We start from the raw sequence: 15390 nt of genomic DNA on the forward strand, positions 1-15390 counted from the left end.
TTATTCAACGATTCCTTATGTTGTTTTTTCTTTGTTTTACACAACCTTACGTCTTGAGTTTCTCAAAAAATAAATATTCGTTTTAGTTACTTTTTGATGAAATAAGATGCAACGCGCGAATTCCTAGGAATAATATATTTTTGATGTGTTAAAGATTAGAGACTCATAACTCGAAGATTGAATTTCTGTAAATGCCACTTAATCTACCTGCCTCTTTCACGGGGCGCGGTAGCATTATCGATTTCAGCGACGACGCGGCCTGACGTGGATCTGATAACTTTTATTACACTCGTACCCTCGTTGTCTCCCGCGGATCTACCGAGTCACTTGTAATTTTAATGACCAACGCTCGGATATCTCGTCGAGCAGAAATTGTCGATGGGCGGTACCATGTTCGAGAGACTTGGCAACAATCGCGAATACACTCGCGCGCCGAGCCGCATGTGCTCGCCTTTTGAACTTGTAGAAAAAAATTGTTTGAAAAATATAGCCCTCCCCGGCCGTGGGAGAATGGACGGTCATAAATTTAATGCTGAGTATATTCTCCCCCTCCCCCGTATGTAGTACATATTATATGTTTTCATCACATTGCAAGCACTCAGCTGCGTGTCGATGGAAAACATAAATCCATATCAGCCAGATTACACGCGCGGCTCTCGTTTTATACATTTGCGACTCCGAGAGATATAATTCTGCGTATTCCGTCCTGTCTCCTCCATTAAGTCTCCTCTTTTTCCATTTTTAATCCTACGGTTCATAATGTATTTATACGCGGATGAAAAAGAATAGCGGAAAACGAATCGCGTTCTATAAAAAGGTAAAGGAGCGTATTCGCGAGCTGGTTTCTTCCACACCGGATCAAACAGAACTTTCAAAAGATCTTGTTATTTTCCGATTTAGTGCGATGCATACGAAACGCATTCACGCACGAACGCGTGCACGTATTGTCCGGTTTATCTCGCTTCGCAAATTTAATCCCTTCGACCAACTCCTGTTAGGGCAAAAATCCATAGATTTTTTAGCCTATCGAAGCGTCATTTATTGAACGATTTGACGTTTATATTCGCTTTCGTATTATAACGCTTTCGCAAACATTTGTGCAATTCCTATCGTTCCTGAAAAATAACGCGGCTTAACCCAATACTATCTGCCGAATCAAACACTATGCTTCCCAAAACGTAGCTCTTTCATCGCTTTTTTATTTATTTATTTTTATTAGATTAGTCTTTATTTCGTCGGCACTTTCCTGCGCCATTCCCAACCTACAAATAGCATCGCGCGATTCTGTAGTTCAATTTCAAAAAAACATACCGTATACCGCGTGTTGCGTGCATCATTTTATCTGACGATTAAAATCGGTCACGGTACCGTGTGCAAAAATGTTTTTCTTTTTTTCATTTAACATTTTGTATTTGCAGAGAGAAAAAATAATTTTACTATTTCACAATCTTTTATTAAGCAAGTAAAGTATAAAAAAAATCTATCAATATGCGCAATATAATTACACGAATTAATCTCGTAATTAACGCGCGCGCAGTTATCGTTATTGTTAAAGAACTCTATAATCGATAACAGCGTATCGCGCGAGAAAATTTAAAAAACTCAGAGAGCGCAATAAGTTAATCGATCTCGCGGCCGCGCACCTATAAATTACGATGAAATGCACGATTGAAAATTACAACGGCGACGGAGAATCATGCACGAAGCGTTTTGCCGTTGCCGGCGCACGGATGCAAGTCCTTCTCTCGTCCCTCGCGTACCTACATATGCATATGTGTCTGGTTTCAATTGCACGTATCGCGTGCTGAATAAAGCGATAGCGAACAAGGGTCGGAGCGGAGAGGACGACGGGATTAAAAAGGAGATACAATAAGCGCGACGCACTACTACGTGGACGCGTTGTTATATCCGGAATGAGACCGCAAAGAGAAAGAGAGAGAAGAGAAATTACATAGAAAAAATTCTTATTCTCATATATCGCGCGTTACACTCTCGAATTTTAAGCACAACTGTGCTACGCATTAAAAATGTTACGTCGATTATATGTAATTAAAATTTCTTTTTATCGGTACGCTTCTGTAATTATGAACGCTCGAGAAAAGGAATACAGTGACAGATATTTTGTATGAGTTTGCCTTTCAATATGAAATCTAGATTCTCGATTTCCATTTAGATTCAAAGGAATATATATTCCTACAGTTGATTACAGAATCTCGAAACGCGAGTGTAAATAGAATGTATATGTGTGAGTGCAGAGTTCGTCTTTATTCTCCGTCGACGAACTGACCGCAGGTTGGGAAGATTCGAGCTTGCGGGATGTCGGGAGTTCCGGAGGTGAAAGAGTTTCTCCCTGTTGCGTGTGAAGAGGCGCGTAAGCCGGAACGGTCGGAGGGTGACGGACGGCTAATTAGAGGGTGCCAGCTACGGTTCGCGAGATATCCGGGGGTTTGGCCGAGTGGCGGCTGCGCTGAGGAGTAAGTCGCGATTATCGTCGGATAAACGCGGCACTCGTAAATGAGATCCCTCCCACCGCTCGCCGCCGGTCGAACGCATCCAACGAGAGCGAACTCGCGACTCGGCCATCACCCTCTTTTCGCGAAGGGGTCAATGACATTACGGATAATGATCGGGGGGTTGGTTACGACTCATCAGCCCGGATTCGAGAAAATGAGATTTCAGAAACATTGAGCTTACGTAGTCGGGGCTGCGTATTTCAATTCTCCCAGATTATTCTCCCCTTTTTCGCTTTTACCGCGGATCACTTTTCAGTTTTTTCCCCCTCGTAGATCGCGGAATAGTTATCCCACGTTCCTTTACGTCCGCGACGAGGAAGTTAAACATCGATCAGTCTCAATTTTCTCGAATCTCGCATTTCGTAGATTCTTCCAAACCAGTGAAAATTGCACGGTAAAGAATTTCTAGCTGAAAAACGGAAATCACATGCAATGTGCTTTTGCAGAATGTATATATACAGTCTGATTAAAAATAGCAATAACTATACTGGCCGATTTTTCGTTGCATTTGAAACATCCGCCCGTGCTATACACAGAAAAATCACATTTTCACAGCTTCGAGAGAAATTCTTGCGTGCTCACGGCTCCTTTGACGTTGAATAAACGCCCGGGGAAGTGTATCGCAGGAATTCCTTTTTTTCCGACGAAAAGAAGAGGAAGACCAAGTTGCCGGAGCAACGTTGCCAAGCGTGTCGGTGGATCTTTATCATCGAGATTCGCGCCGCGCGAACAGATATTCTCGCTTGTGTTCTTCGCCATGATTACCGTAAATGGTTAGTTGTCGAGGGGAGGGTAGAGAAACGAGCGACGAGGTCGCGAGAGCGTTACAGGCTCGGTGTCGGAAGGACGGCAGGGTTTGTCGAGAAGTTAGCCGAACCTCGTCTGGGGTAAGGTTGTAAGGTCGCATCCGCCGCGTCTCGGAGAGGAGGTGACAGATGGTTAATTAGCGAGACACCGCCGCGTCTCGGAACTGCGTGGAATCCCGGGGAGATTTCGGTCGGGTTGGGCGCGGGTGACTCTCTCCGCCGCGCTGCCCGTCTAATGTAATTTTAATGCGAATAAATACCCTCGCGTAACTCCGCGCGACGCCGAATAAACGCCGCTTGCGGTTTAACAATAAGACGCGGGGGGGGGGGGGGGCGACCGCAGCCCGGGCGACAAGACGACATGGGAGAATGTCCCGAATGCATCATCACTCGTCTTCCTCTCTCTCTCTCTTTCTCTCCCTCAGATCCTTCGTAATCCTTTCCAGGACACGCGGACTCTCTCGAGGAACATCGTTTGGTTTGTCAATTTACTTTACGGGACAAGAAACGGGCGCGGCAGTTTCGCGCGCTCGCGCTCGCGATTTCGCAGTGCATTACGCGCGGATTAAATTTTCACGCCGCTATTTTCATCTCGCGCGCACCAAATGTGTACCTTCTTTTCAGGACAAGGGGGTAATTGTGCGTACGGCACTTGCATCCGCGTGAATCGCGTTTCCCTCTTCCGCGCGCGTTTCCGCTTCAATAAACTCGGTCTACGTCGATGGTGCATTCTAAAACGTTCGTTTACGAAGGAACTCGCAGCGAATCGAATTATTCATCCCGTTGCGTTACGCGCGACACGAGTGGTCTGATTATAAAAGCGAAGAGGATGACTGAAAGGCCGAAGAAGCTGACGAAGGCTTGCATTTTAAATCTTCGATTCCTTCGATGAAGTTTCACTTTGACATTTAATTGGTATTTAAAGCGGACGCAAACAGCAGTTTTACACGCGACTATCTACTCCTCGCTTATTTAATTAGTCGTAAAATAATAATTCACGTGAATAAAGTTGCTCAGTTCATCAGTCCTCGCCGCGTAGAAGCGACGAGTTGCTTAATAAATGTTAATTCGTGCTAAAGTTTATCAACAACACGCGGCTTGATCGCTGAAATATTGGAGAGTACGTTTGTCATTTAACGAGAAATGCGCTACATTATAAAAATGTGCTCAATGTCGAAATAATGCTCGTTACAACGCCGGCGAGCGGTAATTTCTCGTGATTTCTCAGAGACAAAACACGCGCGTATATTTCTCTCTTATATATCTTTTCTCGCCGAGATAACACCTAATGGAGAACATTAATAATTACGCGAATTGCAAAAGCGGATTTATCTTTCCCGAATGAATCGTCACGTCAAACGGGGGAAAAGCAATCAAATACTCGGAATATTCAGGCGGAATATCTACTAACGCGGGGCCGCCGATCGTGGTATGTGTCGGCGCTAAACTATCCCGAAAATCCCGAAATATGGGAAAATAATTATCCCGCCCGAAAGAAATCAGGAATGCGCGCCGCATGGAATCGCATGCGATATTACGAATCACACGGTGCTTTTTAACACGCGATGCATGTGTCCTGACGATGTCTCGCGCATGGCGCGCAAGCCGATTAATAGGTATGGTTTAACGTTCTTTTTTTTCTCTTTTTATTGATTAACTATATCCGAACAAGCGAAATTCGTGAGGGAGGGCTCTGTTTTCGTAACTTTGGCTGTGAGAATTGATGAATCGCACCGCAATGAAGCTACCGTTATCGGCCGCGCTCGCCCAGATCCGCTGTTTATCGCACATTTAACAGATAAACAATGAATTAAAGCAAATACAGGAAAGCCAGAGGGTGGACGAGGGAGCACGCGGAGTGCGGAAACGCCACTAAACAGAGAGCGAAGGCGCGAACGAGAAAAGAGGAAACGTTAGCCGGCCGCGCACGGTATCGTCACGTCACGGGATCGTGCTGCACAACAAATCCCATGCATATTTGATCAGGCAGAATTATGGTTCGTCATACAGCAGTTTTAGCGGATCATCCGTTGCTACGCGATCGCCCGCTTTTCGCTTTTTCAACGAAAGCCGCATACGGCACACGGTACATATCCCCCTCACCCCCTTCGCCCGGAGAGAGAGAGAGGCGAAAAAATTTATAAAAGCACGAATAAAAGTTTCTCGCGAAAAACGTGCCCGAAAAATGACGTTCTAAAAAAAAAAGAGAGAGAGAAAACGCGGGGCGAATCTAATTCTCGAATTTTACCGCCAAGTAAAATTTCCGAAATATCAGGGAATTCCGGGAGGCAAGGGGGATTTCCGAGACCGCGAAACCCATCGACGCTTTCTGGAGCACGGAATATGGAGTGCTCCCCGGAGTTTCATCGAGCGTTCCATTAAAGCGGCCGCAGGAAGATTAAGATACCCGAGAGCTCCGCGAAACCGACGAGGAGTCTTCGTACACACCATGCCAGGCAAAGGCGGATATAAATAATTTATTCATGCGCACTTATAGTAACGCAATTATGTATAGCGTCGCGAAATGGTCGTCGGGGAGCGTCCGTCGACGTCGATCGGTTATATTACATCGCCGCGGAACGTGATGCAGTCTCTTATTCAGGAATCATCGTGTGTCTCACACGCGAGACCAACGATGTGCTTCCTCGCGTACTTAATTTCGTGGTCGCAAAACCAGGCCGGATATATGATCGCGGGGAGCTTCCGTGACCCGCGCACCGCTCGCTCGCACACGCTCAGTTTCAGTCCGGCTCTCTCGGCAAGTTTCTCCATCTCTCTCTTTCTCTGCCGAGCTTTTTAATTTCCATTTTTAATTAGTAAATCCAACGGACCGTTTACCCCGTCTCTCCCCGCCGTTGGCGGCGTTTCTCCTGTTAGCTCGCCCTCCGGGGTTTTGCCGTAAAAACGAGAGTATCGTCGCGCCCGGCAGCTTCGAAAAACTTCTTGTATCGGCATCCGTATCATTTTGTCAGAAATGAAAAAAAAGAGGAATAAACAAACAGCGGATGACGCACGGAGCCGATAAAACATGATTTTTCCCGCGCGATGTCCCTGGTAAACGCGCCAGAAACTGTCGGATTTTCGGCGAAATTTTTTTTTTCGCCCCCGGATTCTCATAAAGTGCACCGGTTCTGGCTTAAAACAATATATTTTTGCGCAAAGCTAGAACTGTGCGCGCAATCGGCGAGCAAAATGTGTTCCGAGAAATTAATCACTCGAATGTGGGTTGCTACTTTGCTTACATTTGCCTAACCAAATTAATAGTCAAACTTTTTTGGCTTCCTCCAATAACGCAAGTTATATTTTTTGTCTCTAATAATGTTATACAATTTTTTCATACTTTTGGTATAAGACCCGAGTCGACCGATAAGAATATCGGTGCGCCAAAGTTTAAGCCTTTTCAATAAAATATTTATAAGACGTTCGAGTAACGTAGCCTCTAGTTCATCAGGATCTCTCCTCGAGAAATTAATACGTAACGTTGGAACGCACGGCGTTCAGAATAATTCCGATGCCTTTATACCAGCTTCAATATATAAGCTTCCCGAGAAACTTTAGACACGTACTCTTAGTTCGCTTCAATCTGCTTCGACAGCCGCAAATTAATCAAGGAATAACATGCAACTGATACCACGCGCTCCTTCTTAAGAAATATCTTATGTAACAATACTTGCTCTCTTGCGAGGAACAAAAATTATCCGATAGTTATATAAATCTCCTTGTCGCCGATGCAACGTGCACGAAATGTACGTTGGTGGTGTTTTCTCGCGGTGCAATCTGGTTCGTTGAAATTTACGAGGCTAACCGAAAGGTGTAAGCCGATGGGTGGTGCCTACCGACACGCACGGCGAAAACGAGAGGGAGAGAGAACGTGCGACATTGTGATATCTCGCGTGCTGGCGCCGTGCGTTCTCCGATCGCTCGTACGCGATAAATTCGCCGCCGGAGAATAGCCAAGGTCGCCTGTCGCCTCTATTCCAGTTAATTAGACTTTTGCATTCTCACGCTCCGAAAATAGTCGCACAACGCGCTTGTGCCGTCGCGCAAGTTCGCCTCTTGAGAAGAGAAAGGTGGAAGAGAATTCCTCCTCGATACCCGCGACCGGATCCGACGCGCTCTGGTGTCAAGGAAAATGTTCCGCCTTGTCATCGGATAACTCTCCGAACGAGAAGTTAAAGAAGAGACGCGCTCCCCCGCGGGCGCGAGGCGCATCGAAGACGAAATTGCTCAAACTTTTAATTGGCACGCGGAGAACGCGGGATGTCGGACGACATAAGCATACGTGCGTCGCGATAGAATGACGACTTCCGTCATTCTGTCGCACCGAGACGTACGGGTAATTTCCACGCGGATGGCTAAACGCGCGTCGAGATATATCGACTTCGCAAAAACGCGGGGCACACGTAATAACGAGGATACCACGACGATGAGCGGACGTACGCACGCACGCACGTTCACTTTCGCATAGGTACGTTCAACGATGACTTTCGAGCCGGCGTGGAACGCGGCGGCATCGTCCGTCGATTGCACAACCGTGGCGATGGTGAGTCGGTGCAAAAACTTGATCAACCGCAACGCGAGCGAATATTTTTAGCGATTTCTGCGGTAACGAGAGTGAGATACGAAAGGGCGCGTTACGTCAGTGAAAATGGCCCGAGTGGTCAGACGCGGCAAGTGGCGGACAGACACCTGGGCCAGGTAATTGCATTGACGACTGACCAACTAAATCTGATTTAGCAACGCGCTACTCCTTTCTAAATTACAAATATGGTAATGCGCCAAGACTTTAAATAAAACAATGATTTAGAATACAATTTATAACATTCCACTTATATGAATGGAGAAAAAAAACAATATTAATTTTTATATAACATTTTTACAGATCTAAGAGAGAGAGAGAAAGAGAGAGAGAAAGAAAAGTCGGTGGATCGAAGAGGAATTAGGAAATCTTAGATCGCGTCCGAAAGTGAGAGGCGGAAGAAGTGATATAGTTATAGTTACATTCACATTGACGCGCGAAGCGTGGAGCTCGCGGAGATCGGACAGCTCGTACCGTGGCGATTAAATTAGGTCTCGGAGTTGCTGCGAGTGGCGTGTTCCTTAAGGCTGTGCTGCCTACCATCTTCCTCAAGAGCCAAACTTCGTTCAACCACAGGGATGAAGCACCGTTGATTAGACGTATACGCCGAGGGGGAGTACGGGGCGCATAAGTAAATTTCAACTTAAATACACAGCTATGCAATATAGGCAGATATAAACGGATACCGCTGGCGAGTAAAATCTTTATGCGAGCGTGATTTAATTAGCGTTTAGGAAACTACGTACACAGTTTTGAGTTGTAACTCGTTTCATCTCGCAATAAATTTCTATTTTCTATGCACATATCGAAATTGTTCTGACCCTTCTTAACTTCCCTAGTGATAGTCCTCTTTCAGTTTCAAACAGTTTATCGAAATAACTTTTCTACTGAGCGAAAAGTTGCAGCTTTCCATAAGCGTGGTAATTGCGAATTTTTTAATCTGACAATGAGTGCAAGGAGGAAAGAGGCCGCGCTGTTTCTGACAGCACAAAGTTCGATTTTCTCCCGAGTTCGGGAGACTGTTCCGACCTTTTTACTTGACCTACCTAAGGTACATGTCGCCTGCCTGTGAGCGAATCAACGGCGAGATCGCAACCGCGAAATCGGATTTGCTCGCAAGATCCCTCTCGAAGTTGCCGCAATTTTCACGGAGGCGCATAAGCGAGAGGACTCTCGAAGAACGGTCGGTGTTGCTGACAGTCCGCCGGCAATTTAGTCGATCAAACTTCCCACCGCAGGGTTGTCGAAGGTAGATTAGTAAGAGAGGGGAGGAGCGAGAGGAAGGCGGGTACCCTACGAACCTGCGCTCCGGCGAAGTAAGTTCCTTTCCCACGAGCTATATACGCGCGCGTCATCGTGTCCCGTTTGTACGAGGGCTGACGGCATGCGGCTACGCGGACAGATTAATTAAGGTCGCGGCAACGACGCCCGGGCAAACGCGCTTCATTTTCCGTCCGTCCGTTTTTCGCCCCGAAATACGGCGAAACGTGACTTTTTACGCGGCACTCCTCGCGATCGTTATCACGTCCAGCTTTGCTTCCGGCGGAACCGACGATCCGCGGAATTCTTTTGTCCCCATTCTACTTGTTCGAAGATACCCTGAACGTGATTAATGAATTCGATGAAATCAGAGAGACGTCTCTTTATATCCTATAATTTTTTGAACGAAAGTGCGCCGTTACTCAGAATATCTCGTAGAGCACTAGGTATGTTTGCTAGGCTATCAATGTCACTATAAATTATTTTAAGTATCCAGCTGCTTTCGTCGCGGGACTCGCCGACCTTCCGTCGTAAAACGACGATTAAGACACGCCGCGTCGATAGGTTTCTAATAATTACGGACGTACGGAACTCGCGCCTACTGCATTATTCATCCTTTTTCGTCCCGCTTTAGAAGGTACAACCGCTTACTCTTGGCCAAGACACAGTGCTCCTTTTCTGGCCTTCGATTCCCCTCCCATCTCTCCTCGCCACTTACTTCATTTTATGCTTTCTCGACGTTGTGTACTTCTTACGAAAACTCCACCTTACATCGCAAATAAATTTAGCCTCGACTGACCAAACTTGTGTTTGCTCCAATTCCCGCGTCCTCTCCCTTTCTCTACGCCGTGCATTCACTTCCCAGCGCTCTCCTCTTTACGCTATCATAATTAAATCCGAGGACCTAAGTAGTTTCTAAAGGGAAAAAAAAGAACTTTCTATACGCTACATTATATTACACGTACGTGGCATCTCTTTTAATTTGCTCTTCGACATATTGTACCACTTGCCTCGATCTAAATATGTTTTGTCTATCATTCTGTAATTTATTTTTTTGCTCTACATTTTGACTCTAATTCGTTTCAATTAGTGTCGATTTATATGCGACAGATACGCAATTATATCCTTAGTATTTCCTTTTCATGCGCCTTTTAAATCGCTTTTAGAAGGCCTGCCTTGCCCGAAGGCGAGAACAAACGCTGCTCTCGATAGAATAAACATTTCTCTCTTCCCGTCGCCCGTTCGCGCTCGTGCAACAAACCACCTTAATCGGTTGCTCGTGCAGATCGACTCTCGATCGGCCGGCGTGTCTCGGCGACGCGCCTCGTAAATAGAACACCATCACTTTTCCCGGGTCGCCTTTGCATCGGCGGCGTGCGCGGCGTGCACATCCGACGGGCCGTATATGCAGCTATTCCCCCCGATGCGCGTGCACCTTCACCGGGTGTGTTCGCCTGCATGTCGCGCACGCGCGCACACATTCACACACACGCACAACTTTTCTCGTGCTCCAATAAAAAGGGATGAGGAAACTGATAGCGCGCGCACGGTTGCATTATGCGCGGCTGACCTATAAGGAGAACGCTCTCCGGATGAGAGGAGAGAAACATGAGACGCGGTGGAACACCGGCGTACGCTTCCTCTCCCCCCCCCCACCCGCGTGCTTATTTCGTTGTCCGTTACGGTGGCGAGGCTCGTTGCTCACGGTAACATAAGAGAATTCTTGTAAAACACCGGCGCGGTGAAATGTAGCGTTTATCCGCCGTTTATCGTTGAACGCGCGGAGCCTCCGCATTCTACATACGCGCGGGAGAAGTTTCGCAAATCGGTTCGCCCGGGAGCCGCGACGGCGGCCGTGGTTGCGTACGCCGTAGTTATACCATAAATAGTATACATACCGGCGAAGAGACTCCTTAAATAATAGCGTCGAGCCTAGAGCACGTATGCTCCCGCACTCAATGCTCTCGGAGAAACGTAAAATCTGTTTTACTTCGCTGTAGGGTCGAGTTTGAGATGGAATGTGTCTCAGCGCACGATGGGATATTGAAGGTGGGAATAACGAGGCTATGGTTTATGCACGTATCACGGTACGTGAGCGCGATCCTGTTTCTCTCTCTCTCTCTCTCTCTCTTTCGTCTCGCTACGCTCGGAATACCGTCGTGAGAATTAACGCGACATAAAAATGAATGCGGGCTCTCCACTCTCCCCCTCTCTATCTCGCGGGTAATTAAAACGACATTTTAGAGGTAAAAAATATATTATAATTCGAATTCGGCATAATGCATGGAATGAAATTTCACCCGATTGGAATGCGTATATTGCATTTTTGCGCGTTGCATTAAACGAGATCGACGATGAAAATCGACGTAATGTAGACTTCTGCTCGAATCAAAATCGAAAATCCCACGTGTTGGTTTATTTTTTCGCAGTGTAGCAAATGTTACAGTATAACAAAGATTCTGAAATAGTATTATAAAATATAGTTATGAAGAACAGTACGGTATATGGAGATAATTCAGGATACTTTGTTATTTCGTTATTTAACAAATATAATTTGCATTTAACTCGATCTCCTGCTCCTCTCACCGCTATTATCTTTGATACTCGTATCGAAGATAGATAAACTGATTCTTAATGACTCGGCAAAAATGCGGGAATATCAAGAGTTGAATACTAAAAAAGTTGTTGAATAAAATCTCGCTATGAGGTTCGTGTAAGTATCCTCTTTGTGCTAACGAGGCGAACAAATCAGGCGACGAGTCAAAAAAAGTGCACGGAACGAAAAACCATGCAGGAACGAGTAATTCTACCAGATGATAAGAGTTGGCCAGCGAGAGAACACTGCGACCCAATTATATCCCCCCCTGCGAGTCGGTTATGAAACGTACACACGTGATGGCGATAGATTCTCTTCTGCGGGAAGGTCGCAGATGGAAAAAAAAACTTTTCAGAGTCAAGAAGCGGGAGGTATAGGATCGAACGAGCGGGAATGAATGTCACAGTCGAGATGAAATAATGAAAATCGGAGACTGAACGAAAGGTGAAATCTTCTTCACTCGTCCACGCCATTCGCCTCGCAAGCGCGTTTGTAAATTCGATCTATACGTCAGGGACACTCGTGTCTAAAATTGTGCATTTTCACGCGTGTACTCACTCGGTTAGAAGCGAAGAACGAACGGACTGATCGATCGACCGGCTGAAAGCCGAATAAAATCTAGCCCGCGCGTTTAAACCGACGGCCGCGAGAATGACACTCGGGATTTGACGTTTGGCAACGTGGGCGTTAAAGCGCGGCTTCAACACCCGCATAACGCGAAGGTGTAAATCCGTTGTCCGCGTATGATCCTCGCGAGTTGCAACGCTGTCACGGTGAGCTTTCTCGGCGTGCATCTAGGCGTGTAACATCATGCATAAATATGTTATGTGCAAGAAAAACTACGCTCCGATGCGTTCTAATATTCTGCAAGTAACAAAGTACCCGGACTATAATTTATTTTTGAAAAGTACGAGAAAGGCTATGTGTACGTGTGTCTCTCGATAAACTGCGTTTACTTTGAACAACTTGTATTTCTCGAATAATTCGGGGACAATTCCATATTTCGACAAAAAATATCTTCTTCTTACTATTAATCAAAATGTTTTAACAAGATATCACTCGTATTAATGTGCATATAACATCAAGCGACGAAAATAATTAAATTTTTAGATACAAGCCGTTCCATCATCCGTTGTATCGGTAAGAGCAAAGCCTAATTGGCAATTAAGCTATAATTTTATAAAATATTTCAGCTAATTGATTTCTGATAATGGTTAATTAATAGTGATGCTTATTGACTATTGTATGCATTTCATTTATGGAAAGCACCGATGAATTCAACGTTAATTTTGCAGACATCGCGATTCGACAATCAGCTTTACGCGCTAGAATCATAGAAGAGTATAAGCCGTTACAAATATTTGCCATACATGTATCTTATCGTGTACCTAATTCCATATGTTCGGCCGCTTTTCTTCTTCCTGTAGCTTCGATACGCGTGGGAGGGACAACGGCGCTCGTACAAACGTGTCCCGATCGAAAGCGATAGCCAAGTTGAATTATAATCACGCACGCACACGCGACGCGACGCAACGATCGCTCTGCATCAGATAGCACGAACGCGCACTAAACACGGATTATCACGCTGAGTTACCGGCAATAATCGGCCGGCGTTACAGACAGACGGCGTAATGTGTAATGGGCGCGAATTCACGGTGATACCTGATTATCGCAACGCAACGTTACGTGTCGGGTGTTCCCGTGGCTCGACATCGCGAACATCGAAACTTCATTTAAACGGGCGAAACGAGCGAATTGACGCTCGCGGAGACACGCGAGCGCGCCATTAATCACAGTCGCGGTGCTCTTTCTCCTCAATTCTCGGAAAAAAAAACCATCCCTCGGGAAAGGGTGATTCTGCACAAAGATCGATGATAATATAACGTGACACGTAACTCATAAATCGGAGCGTCTCGCGAACGCCCCGAGAGTGCCAATGAAACCTCGTTTCGCGCTTGCCTGCGACGTCGGAGGCAGCTTTTAATACAGTCGTCCCTTTTCTCCCGCGCGCCAAGCAGTAAAATCCGGAAGGACGCGGAGGCGAAGAGGAGCCGAAGAGGAGCCGACTGAATTACAGCGATCTTTTATGCATCGCATTTGTATACGTGGATGCAAGATGCGCGCAGCCGTTGGCGTCGTTACCGCGATATCGCCCGGGTCGAAACAGTGCCACGGTCATATTCCACGTACGTACGAAGTACAGATTCGTCGAGGATTGTAAACAAAAATACGATCTTGGCACCTGCAGCCCTCCCTGCGCGACGAAGGGGGTGCCGACTGTCGCGGGCGCAGGCACGAATCCCCACACCGGGGGGGGAGTAACCGGAGGGGACGCGGACTGGAGGGATGCGCTTCACGCGGAATTGCAGAGGGAGCGCCATTAACTTTGATGCGCTTATAAAACGCGGTAGGTTTGAGCCGACGCGCGGCAGAACGAAAACGCAACGCCGGCGAGCGACACGTACGTGTGTACGTGAACGCGCTGTCGGAGGTATAGAGTTTCCAAATTTAATAGCCCTGTGTCGAGCAGAGAGAGAGAGAGAGAGAGAGAGAGAGAGAGAGAGAGAGAGAGAGGAGACGCAGGAATGAGGAATGGGTACACACCAGGTACCGTGGATGGCTCTCGACCATAAATACGGGAGCTGGTTTGATTATATGGAGCCCCATGTCAAACCAACCACTCCCGCCCAACCGTTTCCACCACCTACACCATCCCTCTTCCACCCCATTCTCCGCCGGCCTCGGCTCGCGTCGCATGCATCCGCGAACGTGGCTGCGCTTTATCCCCCTCTCGCCACCTCGTCGCTCCCCTTCATCCGAGATGAGACGTAGCATCGAAGTTTCATCGTTTTTTTTATTTATTTTCCGCGACGTACGCGCGAAGTAACTAACGAAGCTATCGGACGTGATGCATCGACTTGAGTATACTTGAATCGCGCACACCCATCTTACGAGCGCGAGAAAATTGGATACTCTATCTTTCGTTCTTCGAAAATCGTTATGAAGACTAGACTTGCGCGTTCTTGCATCTTTAAAATCTCATTTGCGCATATTAAGACATTGAATTAATATCGCTACGTTTCCGCTCCCATGTAATATCACAGACGATATAATTGCGCTGTCGCTGAGTACCGAGTACGGCATTGGTGAAAAACAAGAGGTAAATCTCACGAGGCGCGCGGGGAACGTCACCGTGCCGAACGATGCATTTACACCCACTTGCCGGCCCCCTCGTAGATACGCGGCGTTTCTCGTTGTGTGCCGTGGCGAGAAACGGAGCGAAGTGCACGATTACACGAATCGCGGCGGTGTAGAGGCCGGAAAAGAGGCCGGTTAGCAAGCAATTTCGTGCATTCGCGAGAGTCTCTCCTATTCCGACTATTACGAGCGACATACTCTTCGCATCTATCCATTTCCGCGCGATATATATGACGATAATGCCGTCCTAATGTTTACAGTTACGTATCCTTAAATAATTCCGAGCACGCGGCCTCTTTAAAAATGCGAGAAGGTAGCGAGACGGCCTTCAAAGCGAAAGTGATGTCGCTTCCGACTTTTTACACGCGTGTCAAACTTAAACGGAAAAATCACACTGGCATATTCTCTGCCTTCAAATGGAATAGATTATTAATTGTT

General features: G+C 46.7%; 1 protein-coding gene across 6 annotated transcripts in view; it reads right to left on the minus strand.

Moving 5' to 3' along the window:
- Qin (tudor domain-containing protein qin) overlaps window positions 1-15390 on the minus strand; it is a 150718-nt gene that overhangs the window by 82561 nt on the left and 52767 nt on the right. The window lies entirely within an intron of this gene.

Source organism: Temnothorax nylanderi, unplaced genomic scaffold, assembly GCF_030848795.1.
Source record: "Temnothorax nylanderi isolate EJ_2023f unplaced genomic scaffold, tnyl_v1.0 TNYL_tig0020_pilon, whole genome shotgun sequence".
Lineage (NCBI taxonomy): Eukaryota > Metazoa > Arthropoda > Insecta > Hymenoptera > Formicidae > Temnothorax > Temnothorax nylanderi.